Source organism: Tamandua tetradactyla, chromosome 5 (genome assembly GCF_023851605.1).
Source record: "Tamandua tetradactyla isolate mTamTet1 chromosome 5, mTamTet1.pri, whole genome shotgun sequence".
NCBI classification, from domain to species: domain Eukaryota; kingdom Metazoa; phylum Chordata; class Mammalia; order Pilosa; family Myrmecophagidae; genus Tamandua; species Tamandua tetradactyla.
The window spans coordinates 5,382,929-5,398,476 of NC_135331.1; positions in this window are offsets into that span (position 1 = coordinate 5,382,929).

A 15,548-nucleotide genomic window follows, 5' to 3' on the forward strand; every position below is an offset into this window, starting at 1 on the left:
TTGGGGGAGCGTGCCCAGCTCAGCCCTGCTCCCTCCTCTGTCTCCTCTTCCAGGAAGTCCTCTCTGTCCCCTGCAGACCACCCTGGTCCATCCTTTCTCCCACCTCCATGTGTTGACCCTTCAGATGGGAAAACTCTGGATTATTTCGGGGGTGGGAGCTCCACGGCCCCAGGGGGCTGCACAGAACTTGGAAAAGTTTTTTTTTTTTTAATTGCAGCTGTAACAAAGCACCACAACCTTTGTGACTTAAGACAAATTTATTATCTTACAGTTCTAGAGGTCAGCAGTCTGCAGTGGGTCTCTCTGGGCTGGACCATGGTATCATCTGGGCTGCATTCCTCTTTGAAGGCTCTAGGGGAATCAGTGCTCTTTACCGTTTCAGGTCTAGAACCACCTTCGTTCCTTGGCTCGGGTCCCCTTGCTTTGTCTTCAAAGCCAGCCACAGCAGGTCAAGTCCTCCTTGCATCCCACCTCTCTGGCCTCCTCTTCTGCCTCCTCCTTCCTCCTTTTAAGGACCCTTGTGACTACATTTAGGCCCATACAGTTTCAGGTCATCTGACTTGCAACCTTAATTCCCCTTTATCATGTAACATGATATTCATAGAATTTTTATGTAAAATAATCTACTTTCGTGGTTGATTTTAAACTTTTTTTCCAATATTGAATGAGTCTAGCAACATTTATGTGTTGATAGAAACCTGCATTTGTGCCAGCATTTTACTGTCTCCCTCTGATTATCTTCACTTTCTTTCTGGAGAATGAATCTCATCTTAAGCTGAAAGTCAGTTCCTTTAAGTCTGGAACTGGCTTGAACATCCTTTGTGCCATTTCGTTTTATCCTTGTTTTCACCTCTTTACATCTAACTAATGACTAAGCAAGCAGGGATGGCCGGGCACCTGCCAGGTGGCTCCAGTGTACACTCCTGGGGAGTCTGCAATGGCTTATGTACCACGTCCCTAATCATTCATTCTGGCATCTCACAATCAGATTATTTGTATATACCTGATTCTTTTTAAAAAGCAGAGGCTGCTTGAAATGAGGCTCGATATAAGAAGACACCATGAACAGTGATGATTTAGACCAGGGACTCTGGAGCAGGGCAGCCTGGGTTCAAAGCCTGGGTTTGCTCCTTTTCAGCTGTGTGATCATGAATAGGTTACTTTACTTCTCTGGGTCTCTGAGTTCTTTCTGTAAAATGGAGATGATGCTCATTCCCACCCATTTGTTGAGAAAATGAAACGAATTATCAATACACTTAGAACAATGTTTGGTAAATAAAAAGTGCTAAATAATTATTTTCTGTTCATAAAAGCTTCAAATGAAAAGAGAGATAATATTATATAAAGGTCTAAATTGTAGAATACATGTTATTCATTTTGAAACAGTGTTTCAAATGTTTTTAAACTTTAAAACATTGCCATTGTCTCAGGTAGATGTTTTACCCTCATCGTTTTGGACAGGATGGTCACTGTTGCGTTGAAGAAGTTGAAAGTTCATGGCTTGGGTTGCTGCTTTCATCAATTTTAATTCAGAAAGGCCTACATTGTAATGGAAAATGTGAAAACATTTTAAAAATAGTAGTGACAAGTCTCCCTACAGGACTTAGAAGATGCAGTGTGCAATATATCTATTAGAATGATTTCTTAGGGGACACTAGACCAGTGATTGTCAGACTTCATCAGAATCACCCAGAAGATTTCTCAACCCCAGAATTTCTGACTCATTAGGTTAATGGCAGGAACCTTGCATTTAAATTTCTAGCAAGTTCCCTCATAACTTCTATGCCCTCTGCTTTGAATCATTCCACTTTGAGACCCCCACACTAAAGTGCCTCACAGAGAGTGCTTACTCACTCAAAGGTACTTATAAGCATCTTTTAAGCTCCTTCTGTGTGCACCAGCCACTGGGGATGCAATTGCGAATAGAACTTTTAAAATCTCACATCTTTTGGAACTTCTGTTTCAGTGGGAAAATACATCAAACAAACAGTAACTATACATAAGGAGTGATTTGATGAAAAGTAAACCCAGGTGGGAAAGAGAGTGCCATGGAAGTATGCAGGAAATGTTTTATGATTTTTAAAATTGTATTATGGAAATAGATAAAACAAAACCCCATGAGGTAATTTGTAATAGAAGCTGAGTCCCCATGCCCTTGTCAGTTTATGGTACCCACTATCAATGCATGAACAATCTCATTTACCAATAGCCCCACCCACTGGTTTCTAAAATATTTTTAAACCAATAAATGTGTCCATATGTAAATCTAAAAGATAAGAACTTCCCCCTACATAAGGAATCTAAGAAAATTAATAGTAATTTCTTGATATTATCCAATATTTGACCTATGTTCAAAATCCCCACATTGTGTATACATACACAGTCAGATTATTTCAATCAGGATCCCAAAAGCTCCCACGCTGTACCTGGTCAGCATACTTCTTAAATGTCTTACAATCAATATTAGGCCCCCTCCCCAATCCACGCCCACTTTTTGTCTCTGTTATTAGCAGTATCTCACTTAATGTCTGTAGCAGTCACTGATATTTGCTGCCTAGTTGCACTATTTCATTAAAGCTGCAGAGAGCTGATGTTATACATCTGCCTTTCCTTCTGCAGTAATTAGCAGTAAACTTCCGATGCAGGAGAATTTTCACTGTGGAATTCACTCCCTTATTTATTACTTTTCATAATGATAATCTCCTAGCAAGCTCCTAAAATGACCCATTGTTTTTAATGTATTTAATGCGTTTCAAATCATTGCAGATAGCATCATTTTAATACTCAAATTGTCCCATCTTTAGCCAGAGGCACACCTTCTAAGAAGGCGCCTATATCTTTTTTTTTTTTTAACACTCACAGCTCCAACAGATTTATTTTGTTTGAAAGGAATGGATTTTGAAAGAAAAATGTAGGACAGAGAGAAGTATGAAATAGAAAATAAATACAAATGTAAGCTGTTTTGCAAACTAGTACAGAGAATGCCCTGCACAAAACTACACAAGCAAAGTTCAGCGATCAGGGTGTTCCCTTAGCAAGGCTGAGGGTTTCAGTCTCTGGTATTTGGAGTTTAGGCTGCAGCAGTCTTTGTCTTTGAATGGATCTATGGCTGGGTGGCACAGTCCATGCTTTAACCAGACTTGAATGGAAGAGTGGCCACTTGGCCCAGGTGGAAGTAGACCAAGGGCTTGGTTTCATGTGTCCCATGACTGCCGAAGTCCTCCCTGCAGTGCAGTGCCAGGTGGGCTTGTACTTCTTGTCAAAATCCTGCTTAATTTGGGCCTCTGTGTCCTTCTCTACGTTATATTTTTCCAGCGTCTGAGTAGTGCACTCCATCAAGACCTGTTGCATCTCCTCTGACATGTCCACATTTTTAAAAACTTTTTTATTATATAATATAACATGTATACAAAGCAAAGAAAGAAGAAAGCAAGAGTTTTCAAAGCACTCTTCAACAAATAGTTATAGGGCAGATCCCAGAGTTTGTCATAACCTACCATTCCATCATCTCATATTTTTACTTCTAGCTGCTTCAGAACATAGGAGGCTAGAAATAATATTTTTTCTTATCATTACAATTGACTTTTTTTTCTTTTTTTGTGAAAAATTACATATATATATAAAACAGCAATAAATTTCAAAGCACATCACAGCAAATAGTTTTAGAACAGATTTCAGAGTTTGGTATGGGTTACAGTTCCACAATTTTAGGTGTTTACTTCAGGCTGCTCTAAGATACTAGAGACTGAAAGAAATATCAATATAATGAATTGGCAATCATACTCATTTGTTAAATCCCACCCTCTCTGTATAACTCCATCATCGCCTTTGACCTTTCTATCCCACTCTTTAGTAGTAGTTGGACTATGCCCATTCTAACTTTTAAATATTGGAAGGGGCTGTCACTAATATGGGGTAGGGGGATGGAACTAGCTGATGTTCTGGAGAGGCTTGCCCTCTAGGTTTCAGGACTTATCTGGTCCAGGGACCCATCTGGAGGTTGTAGGTTTCTGGAAAGTTACCCTAGGGCATGGACCCTTTGTAGAATCTTATACAGTGCCCTACTTGTTCTTTAGGATTGGCTGGAATGGTTTTGGTTGGGGTTTGGCAAGTTGTGATATGTAACAATGTCTAATTGAAGCTTGCACATGAGTGACCTCCAGAGTAACTTCTCTATGCTATTTGAACTCTACCAGCCACTGATACATTATTTGTTACACTTCTTTTCCCCTTTTGGTCAAGATGGAGTTGTTGATCCCACAGTGCCAGGACTGCACTCATCCCTGGGAGTCATCTCCCATGCCGCCAGGGAGACTTTCTCCCCTGGAAGACATGTCCACTTTCTTTTTTTCTGCAAGGGCAGGCATCGGAAATCGAACCCGGGTCTTTGGCACGGCAGGCGAGAACCCTGCCAGCTGGGCCGCCATGGCCCACCCCATGTCCACATGTTTTGTCACAGCCCTTTGGTAGCACATGGTTACCAAGGAGCAGGTTGGTGGACCACAAGGGTCCCCTGGGGAAGAGCTAGCACGGCTTAGGACTGGCAAAAGCTGCCGTCGCTATCCAATCCTTGGCACATCTTGATATTAAGTTTTAAAGACCATAATGTTTAGGTAGGAAATAAATCTTTATTCATCTATCTTTTGGATTCAACCACATTCACAGTTGGCAGCTTCGTTGTTTTAAGGTATAAAAAGATACTTTAGGTTCATTTTGTACATTTTCAGCACCATACCTGAAATGAGCCATTTTTCCATGTTGTCCCAGTTCATTTAATTGCCAGATGGTATTTAGAGACCATGCTCTGTACACTGGGCATACTCAGTGCTCATGGTTTATTGTTGCTTCTAAACCCTCGTAGGGAATAGAAAATACTTTTTAGACAGAAGAATAATATATTTTGAGTTAACATTGATATTTACAGTTGTAAAGTAAGATTATAGATTTTGACCTAGTAGATTTTATTCTTGTATCTCTTTTCCCTTATACTCAATTTTGATTCCCCTAATATCAGTGAAATAAATAATTAATAATAATTATTATTGCTTATATAGTTTAATATGCATATAATATGTCTTAGTGTAGTTCTGATAATTAACATATATCAAATATGTTAATTATGAAAGAGAATAATTTCACTGTTCTACAACAATAAGATACTAAGTGCAGTTGAAGATTCCATAGCAGTTCTGTTTGCCCTTGGGGTGCATCAGCTGAGGGACATTTGGTCAAAATACTTTTTGACAACATTTGAATTAATATTCTGTTCAATTTATTAGAAGCTTGAAAAAACCTTAGGTTAATTTGTTTCATTTTGCATTTTTATTTACATGAGTTGTCTTGTCCTTTGACTTATAATTTATTTTTTAGAAAATCTATAAATCATTCATCTGGTTCAAAGTCAAAACAATGATACAAGGCAGGTATGGAAAAGTCTGTCTTCTATCCTTGTCCCTCCTCTCTCCTCTCTCTTCCCCGTTTAATTAACCATTTTTATTACAGTTTAGTTTGTCTTTCCATTGCTGCGTTTTCAATACATAAGCACATATGTTTAAATATTCATATTTCCCTAATACTTGTATTAAAGGGAGCATTCTTTTAATAATGTTTACCATATTACTTTTGGTGTTTTCAGTATATCCTGGTGATCATCTCTTAGCTCTATACAGACATCTTTCCCCTAAAACCAGCAATAGCAGGACACTAAAAAAGGCAAAGGCTGAAATTTAGTGAATGCAGTACCTTTCCTCAGTAGAGTTAAGGTGCAGTTTGGAACTGGGAATGTGGGTTCGGGTAGTGGTCAATGAGAAAACAGTATCTATCTCTTCTTCCCTCAAGGAACTTGTGTGTTAAATATGTGAGTTTCCACTTTTCCAACATGAAGAATTTAGGAGATTTAAAATGGTAGGAAATAGTAAATGTAAGTCCTTAATAAATGTGAGCCATTCTGCCCTATTACCTGTCTCCAGATGTCCCCAGCTTTTGTCAGAAGGTTTCCTTACCCATCCTGAAATACACTTTTCTTTTTGTCCTAGTAACCTTGTGCTTTTCTTTGTCCTCCCGCATCCCAGCTGATTTGGGCCGAGATTTCCAGCTCCTTTAGGGACCATCTTTCACCTCCAACTCCCTGTTTACTCTCTTCTCTGAAGGTCCCTTTCTCTCAGCGGGGGCAGGCACAGATGGTCTCTAGCTCTGCTCTCCAGCTTTCTGGCCTCAGGGGCTGAGCTCTCACCTAGGACACAGGCTGCATGTCCTATATTTCCTCGGTTCCTCCTGGTACTGGATATAGCTTGGGTTACATGGAAAAGTTAAACATTCTGGCCAACTCTACAGTTTATTAAATACCTACTTGCTGAATTTATTCAGTGGATTCCCTTGCCAAGGATGGTGTTGTTGATGGATATATTTGTCCACATATGTACGACTGTCTAAGTGGAGATTCAGTGTAGGGGGTTATAGCAACAGAAATATGAAGGATTAGTCCTGTAGTTGTGTGTGCTTGTGTGAGATGACTAATATATTTTTAGGACAGGTTCCATGTCTTGCCTGGAGAATGATCCCCTGAAGTTCCCATAAATTGAGAGTTTCTTTGTCAAGTCTGTTACCTGTAAGTTGGGTGTCCGTTCACCTGTGCCTGTAATTGAGCCACATTTCTGAGTATTATGCATTGTGTATTATTTGTTTTTTGCCTGGTATGCAGTTTTATGCTGCTTTATGACATGTCAAGTATAACTCCTTTGATTTTTAACAGCTTTATTGAGGCTTAATTGACATGCAAAAATGTACTTATTTAAAGAGTACAGTTTGATACTATATAAAGAGCATTTGACATATCAATAATATTTGCATCATTAAAAAACAATAACGTCCTTTCCTTTTTCCCATTGGTCATTTGGGAAATTCCTTAGGCTAAATATGGTGTGTGTTTGTATGTTTATTTGTCAAGGTTTACAATAAATATGGTGTGAAGAGGCCAGTTTTTGCTCCTGGATGTCATTTTTCCTTGGAAACAAATAGCAATTCGTTGGTATTTGTTGAAATAATTAAGGTTGCTAATATATCAATGACCCAAATAAGACCAAATAAGATTTTCTAGGTAGCACTAGATACAAATGATGGGATTTTCCAATTGTCTTTGGCAGCCTTGCCCAGAATATGTAAATGTAGCTTCTTAACTTATTCTTGGATGTTTATACAATTATTTACCAACCTTTCTTTTTATTTTTCCTTTTAAACTACTGTTCAGTAAATGTGACTGTTTTTATCTGTTGGAATACCTGTCTATGAATATTAATACATGTATAGATTTGTGTAACCTATATCATAAATAGAATTCAGAACTTGTCAATAACTCCCAAAGAACCCCTCACCCCAAAAATAGCATCTGATCTCTTCTCCCTCATTATAATGTTGCATTTTTAAAGGATCATACAAGTGGAATCATATGGTGTGTACTTTTTGAAACTGGCTCACTGCACTGAACACAATGCATTTGACATTCATCAAAATCATGGTATGTACAAAAAAGCTCATTTGTTTTCTACTTCATAGGTATAACCCGTGTCTTTATCCATCCATTGTTTGAAAGACATTTGAGTTGCTTCCAGCCTTTAAAAAACTATGTGTAGACGCCCCGCCTGCCAGCCAGCCCGCCCGCTCTCCTCTCCCTCTTTGTCCGCCGGCCCGGTGCGCGGCGCCCACGCCCCGCCTGCCAGCCAGCCCTCCCACCCTCCTCTCCCTCTTCCCCCTTCTGCTCCGGCGGCGCTTCATCCGCCATCTTATCCTTCCCTTTCTCCTCCTGCTCTGGCGGCTCTCCAACCACCACCGTGCCCTCTTCCGCCTTCACCGGCTCCTCGGCCACCGGCCTCAACAGCCTTGCCACCCTCACCTTTCCTCCTCCAGAACAGCTACTGGGGGAGTGGAGACAATACAGAGCAGCACCTGGAGCCACGATGGAGATCAAAGGGACGGCGTACCCCAACCTGGAATGGCTGACTGTCTGGGAGAACCAGCTCCGGTGAGATCGCCGAGGGGTGTGGGCTTTCCCGGGCGGGACGGCAAGCGGCCAGAGTCCCTCCCTTCCTCCTTCCCAGGCAGGCTAGCAGAATTGGGCAGGCGGTCCCCATGGGCTGCGGCGGCTGACGCCCCCACCACGCGAGGCCCCCCCGGACCAACTGAGAGAGTTGGGTCGGAAATCCCCAGACTGCGGAGAACAGTGACCGGGGGGTCCCTTCCAAACACGTGACTCCCTGGTCCGGCTGGGAACAGTGCACTCTCCCGGGCTGAGGCAGCTGGCGCCCTCCCGCCACGCTTGGCGCCCCGGGCTGACTAGGAAATTCGGTCGGGCGCTTTCCCGTGCTGTGGTGGCCAGCGACCCTCCCCGCATTCGGACCCCCGGGTCGGCTGGCAGTCTTCCAAGACGCTTCGGCTGCCGAACCTCCCCTACGGCGAGAGTTTTCCAAAGTTAAAGGACTCACAGCAACTTTCACTGGTGGAACCCGTAGACAAACATGTGCCATGAGCACCACCTACTGGGCAGGATAAGAAAAACAGAACCCAGAGAATTCACAGAAAAATTTTTCAACCGGTAGGGTCCAACACCCAGGGAAATCTGACTAAATGCCCAGACGCCAGCAGAAGATAACGGATCACGCTCAGAAAATTGAAAATATGGCCCAGTCAAAGGAACAAACCAATAGTTCAAATGAGATACAGGAGCTGAAACAACTAATGCTGAATATACGAACAGAAATGGAAAACCTCTTCAAAAACGAAATCGATAAATTGAGGGAGGACATGAAGAAGACATGGACTGAACAAAAAGAAGAAATAGAAAAACTGGAAAAACAAATCACAGAGCTTATGAAAGTGAAGGATAAAGTAGAAAAGATGGAAAAAACAATGGATACCTACAATGATAGATTTAAAGAGACAGAAGATAGAATTAGTGATTTGGAGGATGGAACATCTGAATTCCAAAAAGAAACAGAAACTATCCGGAAAAGAATGGAAAAATTTGAACAGGGTATCAGGGTATTCAAGGACAATATGAAGCGCACAAATATATGTGTTGTGGGTTTCCCAGAAGGAGAAGAGAAGGGAAAAGGAGGAGAAAAACTAATGTAAGAAATTATCACTGAAAATTTCCCAACTCTTATGAAAGACCTAAAATTACAGATCCAAGAAGTGCAGTGCACCCCAAAGAGATTAGACCCAAATAGGCGTTCCCCAAGACACTTACTAGTTAGAATGTCAGAGGTCAAAGAGAAGAAGAGGATCTTGAAAGCAGCGAGAGAGAAGCAATCCATCACATACAAGGGAAACCCAATAAGACTATGTGTAGATTTCTCAGCAGAAACCATGGAAGCTAGAAGACAGTGGGATGATATATTTAAGTTACTAAAAGAGAAAAACTGCCAACCAAGACTCCTATATCCAGCAAAATTGTCCTTCAAAAATGAGGGAGAAATTAAAACATTCTCAGACAAAAAGTCACTGAGAGAATTTGTGACCAAGAGACCAGCTCTGCAGGAAATACTAAAGGGAGCACTAGAGTCAGATACAAAAAGACAGAAGAGAGAGGTATGGAGAAGAGTGTAGAAAGAAGGAAAGTCAGATATGATATATATAATACAAAAGGCAAAATGTTAGAGGAAAATATTATCCAAACAGTAATAACACTAAATGTTAATGGACTGAATTCCCCAATCAAAAGACATAGACTGGCAGAATGGATTAAAAAACAGGATCCTTCTATATGCTGTCTACAGGAAACACATCTTAGACCCAAAGATAAACATAGGTTGAAAGTGAAAGGTTGGGAAAAGATATTTCATGCAAATAACAACCAGAAAAGAGCAGGAGTGGCTATACTAATATCCAACAAATTAGACTTCAAATGTAAAACAGTTAAAAGAGACAAAGAAGGACACTATATACTAATAAAAGGAACAATTAAACAAGAAGACATAACAATCATAAATATTTACGCACCGAACCAGAATGCCCCAAAATACGTGAGGAATACACTGCAAACACTGAAAAGGGAAATAGACACATATACCATAATAGTTGGAGACTTCAATTCACCATTCTCATCAATGGACAGAACATCTAGAAAGAGGATCAATAAAGAAATAGAGAATCTGAATATTACTATAAATGAGCTAGACTTAACAGACATTTATAGGACATTACACCACACAACAGCAGGATACACCTTTATCTGAAGTGCTCATGGATAATTCTCAAAGATAGACCATATGCTGGGTCACAAAGCAAGTCTTAACAAATTTAAAAAGATTGAAATCATACACAACACTTTCTCAGATCATAAAGGAATGAAGTTGGAAATCAATAATAGGCGGAGTGCCAGAAAATTCACAAATACATGGAGGCTCAACAACACACTCTTAAACAACAAGTGGGTCAAAGAAGAAATTGCAAGAGAAATTAGTAAATACCTAGAGGCAAATGAAAATGAAAACACAACATATCAAAACTTATGGGATGCAGCAAAGGCAGTGCTAAGAGGGAAATGTATTGCCCTAAATGCCTTTATCAGAAAAGAAGAAAAGGCAAAAATGCAGGAATTAACTGTCCACTTGGAAGAACTGGAGAAAGAACAGCAAACGAATCCCAAAGCAAGCAAAAGGAAAGAAATAACAAAGATCAGAGCAGAAATAAATGAAATTGAAAACATGAAAACAATAGAGAAAATCAATAAGACCAGAAGTTGGTTCTATGAGAAAATCAATAAGATTGATGGGTCCTTATCAAGATTGACAAAAAGAAGAAGAGAGAGGATGCAAATAAATAAGATCAGAAATGGAAGAGGAGACATAACTACTGACCTCACAGAAATAAGGAGGTAATAACAGGATACTATGAACAACTTTACGCTAATAAATACAGCAATTTAGATGAAATGGACGGGTTCCTGGAAAGACATGAATAACCAACTTTGACTCAAGAAGAAATAGATGACCTCAACAAACCAATCACTAGTAAAGAGGTTGAATTAGTCATTGAAAAGCTCCCTAAAAAGAAAAGTCCAGGACCAGACGGCTTCACATGTGAATTCTATCAAACATTCCAGAAAGAATTAGTATCAACTCTCCTCAAACTCTTCAAAATAATCGAAGCGGAGGGAAAACTACCTAATTCATTCTATGAAGCCAACATCACCCTAATACCAAAACCAGGCAAAGATATTACAAAAAAAGAAAACTACAGACCAATCTCTCTAATGAATATAGATGCAAAAACCCTCAACAAAATTCTAGCAAATCGAATCCAACAACACATTAAAAGAATTATACATCATGACCAAGTAGGATTCATCCCAGGTATGCAAGGATGGTTCAACATAAGAAAATCAATTAATGTAATACACCATATCAACAAATCAAAGCAGAAAAATCACATGATCATCTCAATTGATGCAGAGAAGGCATTTGACAAGATTCAACATCCTTTCCTGTTGAAAACACTTCAAAAGATAGGAATACAAGGGAACTTCCTTAAAATGATAGAGGGAATATATGAAAAACCCACAGCTAATATCATCCTCAATGGGGAAAAATTGAAAACTTTCCCCTTAAGATCAGGAACAAGACAAGGATGTCCACTATCACCACTATTATTCAACATTGTGTTGGAAGTTCTAGCCAAAGCAATTAGACCAGAAAAAGAAATACAAGGCATCAAAATTGGAAAGGAAGAAGTAAAACTATCACTGTTTGCAGACGACATGATACTATATGTAGAAAACCCAGAAAAATCCACAACAAAATTACTAGAGCTAATAAATGAATACAGCAAAGTAGCAGGTTACAAGATCAACATTCAAAAATCTGTAGCATTTCTATACACTGATAATGAACAAGCTGAGGGGGAAATCAAGAAACGAATCCCATTTACAATCGTAACTAAAAGAATAAAATACCTAGGAATAAATTTAACTAAAGAGACAAAAAACCTATATAAAGAAAACTACAAAAAACTGCTAAAAGAAATCACAGAAGACCTAAATAGATGGAAGGGCATACCGTGTTCATGGCTTGGAAGACTAAATATAATTAAGATGTCAATTCTACCTAAACTGATCTACAGATTCAATGCAATACCAATCAAAATCCCAACAACTTATTTTTCAGAAATAGAAAAACCAATAAGCAAATTTATCTGGAAGGGCAGGGTGCCCCGAATTGCTAAAAACATCTTGAGGAAAAAAAGCGAAGCTGGAGGTCTCGCGATGCCAGACTTTAAGGCATATTATGAAGCCACAGTGGTCAAAACAGCATGGTATTGGCATAAAGATAGATATATCGACCAATGGAATCGAATAGAGTGCTCAGATATAGACCCTCTCATGTATGGACATTTGATCTTTGATAAGGCAGTTAAGCCAACTCACCTGGGACAGAACAGTCTCTTCAATAAATGGTGCCTAGAGAACTGGATATCCATATGTAAAAGAATGAAAGAAGACCCGTATCTCACACCTTATACAAAAGTTAACTCAAAATGGATCAAAGATCTGAACATTAAGTCTAAGACCATAAAACAGTTAGAGGAAAATGTAGTGAGATATCTTATGAATCTTACAACTGGAGGCGGTTTTATGGACCTTAAACCTAAAGCAAGAGCACTGAAGAAGGAAATAAATAAGTGGGAGCTCCTCAAAATTAAACACTTTTGTGCATCAAAGAACTTCATCAAGAAAGTAGAAAGACAGCCTACACAATGGGAGACAATATTTGGAAATGATATATCAGATAAAGGTCTAGTATCCAGAACTTATAAAGAGATTGTTCAACTCAACAACAAAAAGACAGCCAACCCAATCACAAAATGGGAAAAAGACTTGAACAGACACCTACCAGAAGAGGAAATACGAGTGGCCAAGAGGCACATGAAGAGATGCTCAATGTCCCTGGCCATTAGAGAAATGCAAATCAAAACCACAATGAGATATCATCTCACACCCACCAGAATGGCCATTATCAACAAAACAGAAAATGACAAGTGCTGGAGAGGATGCGGAGAAAGAGGGACACTTATCCACTGTTGGTGGGAATGTCAAATGGTGCAACCACTGTGGAAGGCAGTTTGGCGGTTCCTCAAAAAGCTGAATATAGACTTGCCATACGACCCAGCAATACCATTGCTAGGTATGTACTCAAAGGACTTAAGGGCAAAGACACAAATGGACATTTGCACACCAATGTTTATAGCAGCATTATTTACAATTGCAAAGAGATGGAAACAGCCAAAATGTCCATCAACAGAAGAATGGCTAAACAAACTGTGGTATATACATACGATGGAATATTATGCAGCTTTAAGACAAGATAAACTTATGAGGCATGTAATAACATGGATGGACCTAGAGAGTATTATGCTGAGTGAGTCCAGCCAAAAACTAAAGGACAAATACTGTATGATGGGAACGGACATTCGAGAATAAACTTGAAATATGTCATTGGTAACAGAGTTCAGCAGGAGTTAGAAACAGGGTAAGATAATGGGTAATTGGAGCTGAAGGGATACAGACTGTGCAACAGGACTAGATACAAAAACTCAAAAATGGACAGCACAATAATACCTAATTGTAAAGTAATCATGTTTAAACATTGAATGAAGCTGCATCTGAGCTATAGGGTTTTTTTTTTTTTTTTTTTTTTTTTACTATTATTACTACTTTTATTTCTTTTCTCTATATTAACATTCTATATCTTTTTCTGTTGTGTTGCTAGTTCCTCTAAACCGATGCAAATGTACTAAGAAACGATGATCATGCATCTATGTGATGATGTTAAGAATTACTGATTGCATATGTAGAATGGTATGATTTCTAAATGTTGTGTTAACTTTTTTTTCTGTTAATTAAAAAAAAAACTATGTGTAGAGCTAATATAAGCATCATATGTAGGTGTTTGTATGGAAATAAGATTCTTTTTAGGATGTATCTTCAGCTGTGGGATTACAGGCCCATAAAGCAAATGGCCAATGTATGTTTAATGTTATAGAAAACTGCCAACCCTTTTTGCAGAGTGACTGTGCCATTTTATATTGGAACCAGCTATGGCTATGCATGAGAGCCCTAGATATTCCATATCCCCACAAACAGTTCTTTTGCCAATATACGTTATTTAAATTCTCTAATAGGTGTGGAGTGAAATCTTATCATTTTATAAATTTCCTTGCCCCTAATGACTAAAGAATTTGAAAATACTTTTATGTCCTCATATCCTTGGTCCTCATGCCCTTATATTCTTGTTGCCAAGGTGTCTGTTTAGTTATATTGTCCATTTTTGAACCAAGTTGTTTTTTTCTTTTTGTTGAGTTTGGGGATTTCTTTATGTGTTCTGGATTCAGGTCCTTTTGTCAGATACAGGATTTTCAAATATTTCCTCTCAATTTGTATCTTTTATTCTCGTTATTATCAGCTTATCAAGTCTTAGTGTTATTGTTTTTTGAAACAATAAATAGTGTTTTGAGTGCCATCAATAAGAACTCATCACCAAACTCAGTGCCACATAGCTCTTTGCCTTTGTTTTCTTTTAAAAGCATTAGAGTATTATGCTTTACTTTGAGATCTATGATCCCTTTGAAGTTACTTTTATATGGTGAGAGGTTCAGGTTGAAGTTTTTGTTGTATTATATTTATTTATGTTGTTAATTTTTCACCCATGAGTATTCAAAGTTCCAACATCATTTTTTTAAAAGATCATCATTTCTGCATTTAATTGTTTCTACATCTTTATCAGAAGTCAACTGGCTATATGTGTTGGGTCAGTTTCTGTACTCTGTTCTTTCATTGATCTTCAACAATACCGCAATGTTTTGATTACTGTAAATTCATAGTCAGTCTTAGAATTGGGTATTGTTATTCTGGCTGCCTTCTTGTTTTTCAGTATTGTTTCAACTATTCTAGTTTCTTTGCTTCTCTATATGGTTTAGAATCAACTTGTCCATATGTACCAAAAAATCCTGCTGGGAATTTGATTAATATTCAATTATGTGTGAGTGTGTGTTGACCTCATCTTCTGTGACCTTAGATCCTTAGGCTGCTGTCTATGAATTCCTCTGGGTGTTTTACTTTCTTTCCAATCTGTACCCTTTTTTTTTTTTTTTTTTTTGCATGGGCAGGCACCAGGAATCGAATTCGGGTCTCCGGCATGGCAGGTGAGAACTCTGTCTGTTGAGCCACCATGGCCCGCCCTCAATCTATACACTTTTTTTTTTTTTGTCAAGCTTATTTCAAAGCAATATACATGTAAGTATTTATTTTATTATTCAGAACATAAAGAAGGTTAAAATACCATCCACCTTTAATATATGAAGAAATTAGTCTTCCATAAGACAAATAGGTCATACTTAATGGTAGTTGTATTTAGCCTGGGGCTCTAAAACATCAGGAGCATTTTACAACATGGAACATTATATTAACACCTGGCCTCCAGGCACCCTGAGCCTTAAAATTCCTCTGGTATGTGGAAGCATTACCATTTCAAGTAAATCTAAGAGTTAGGTGTCTGTCA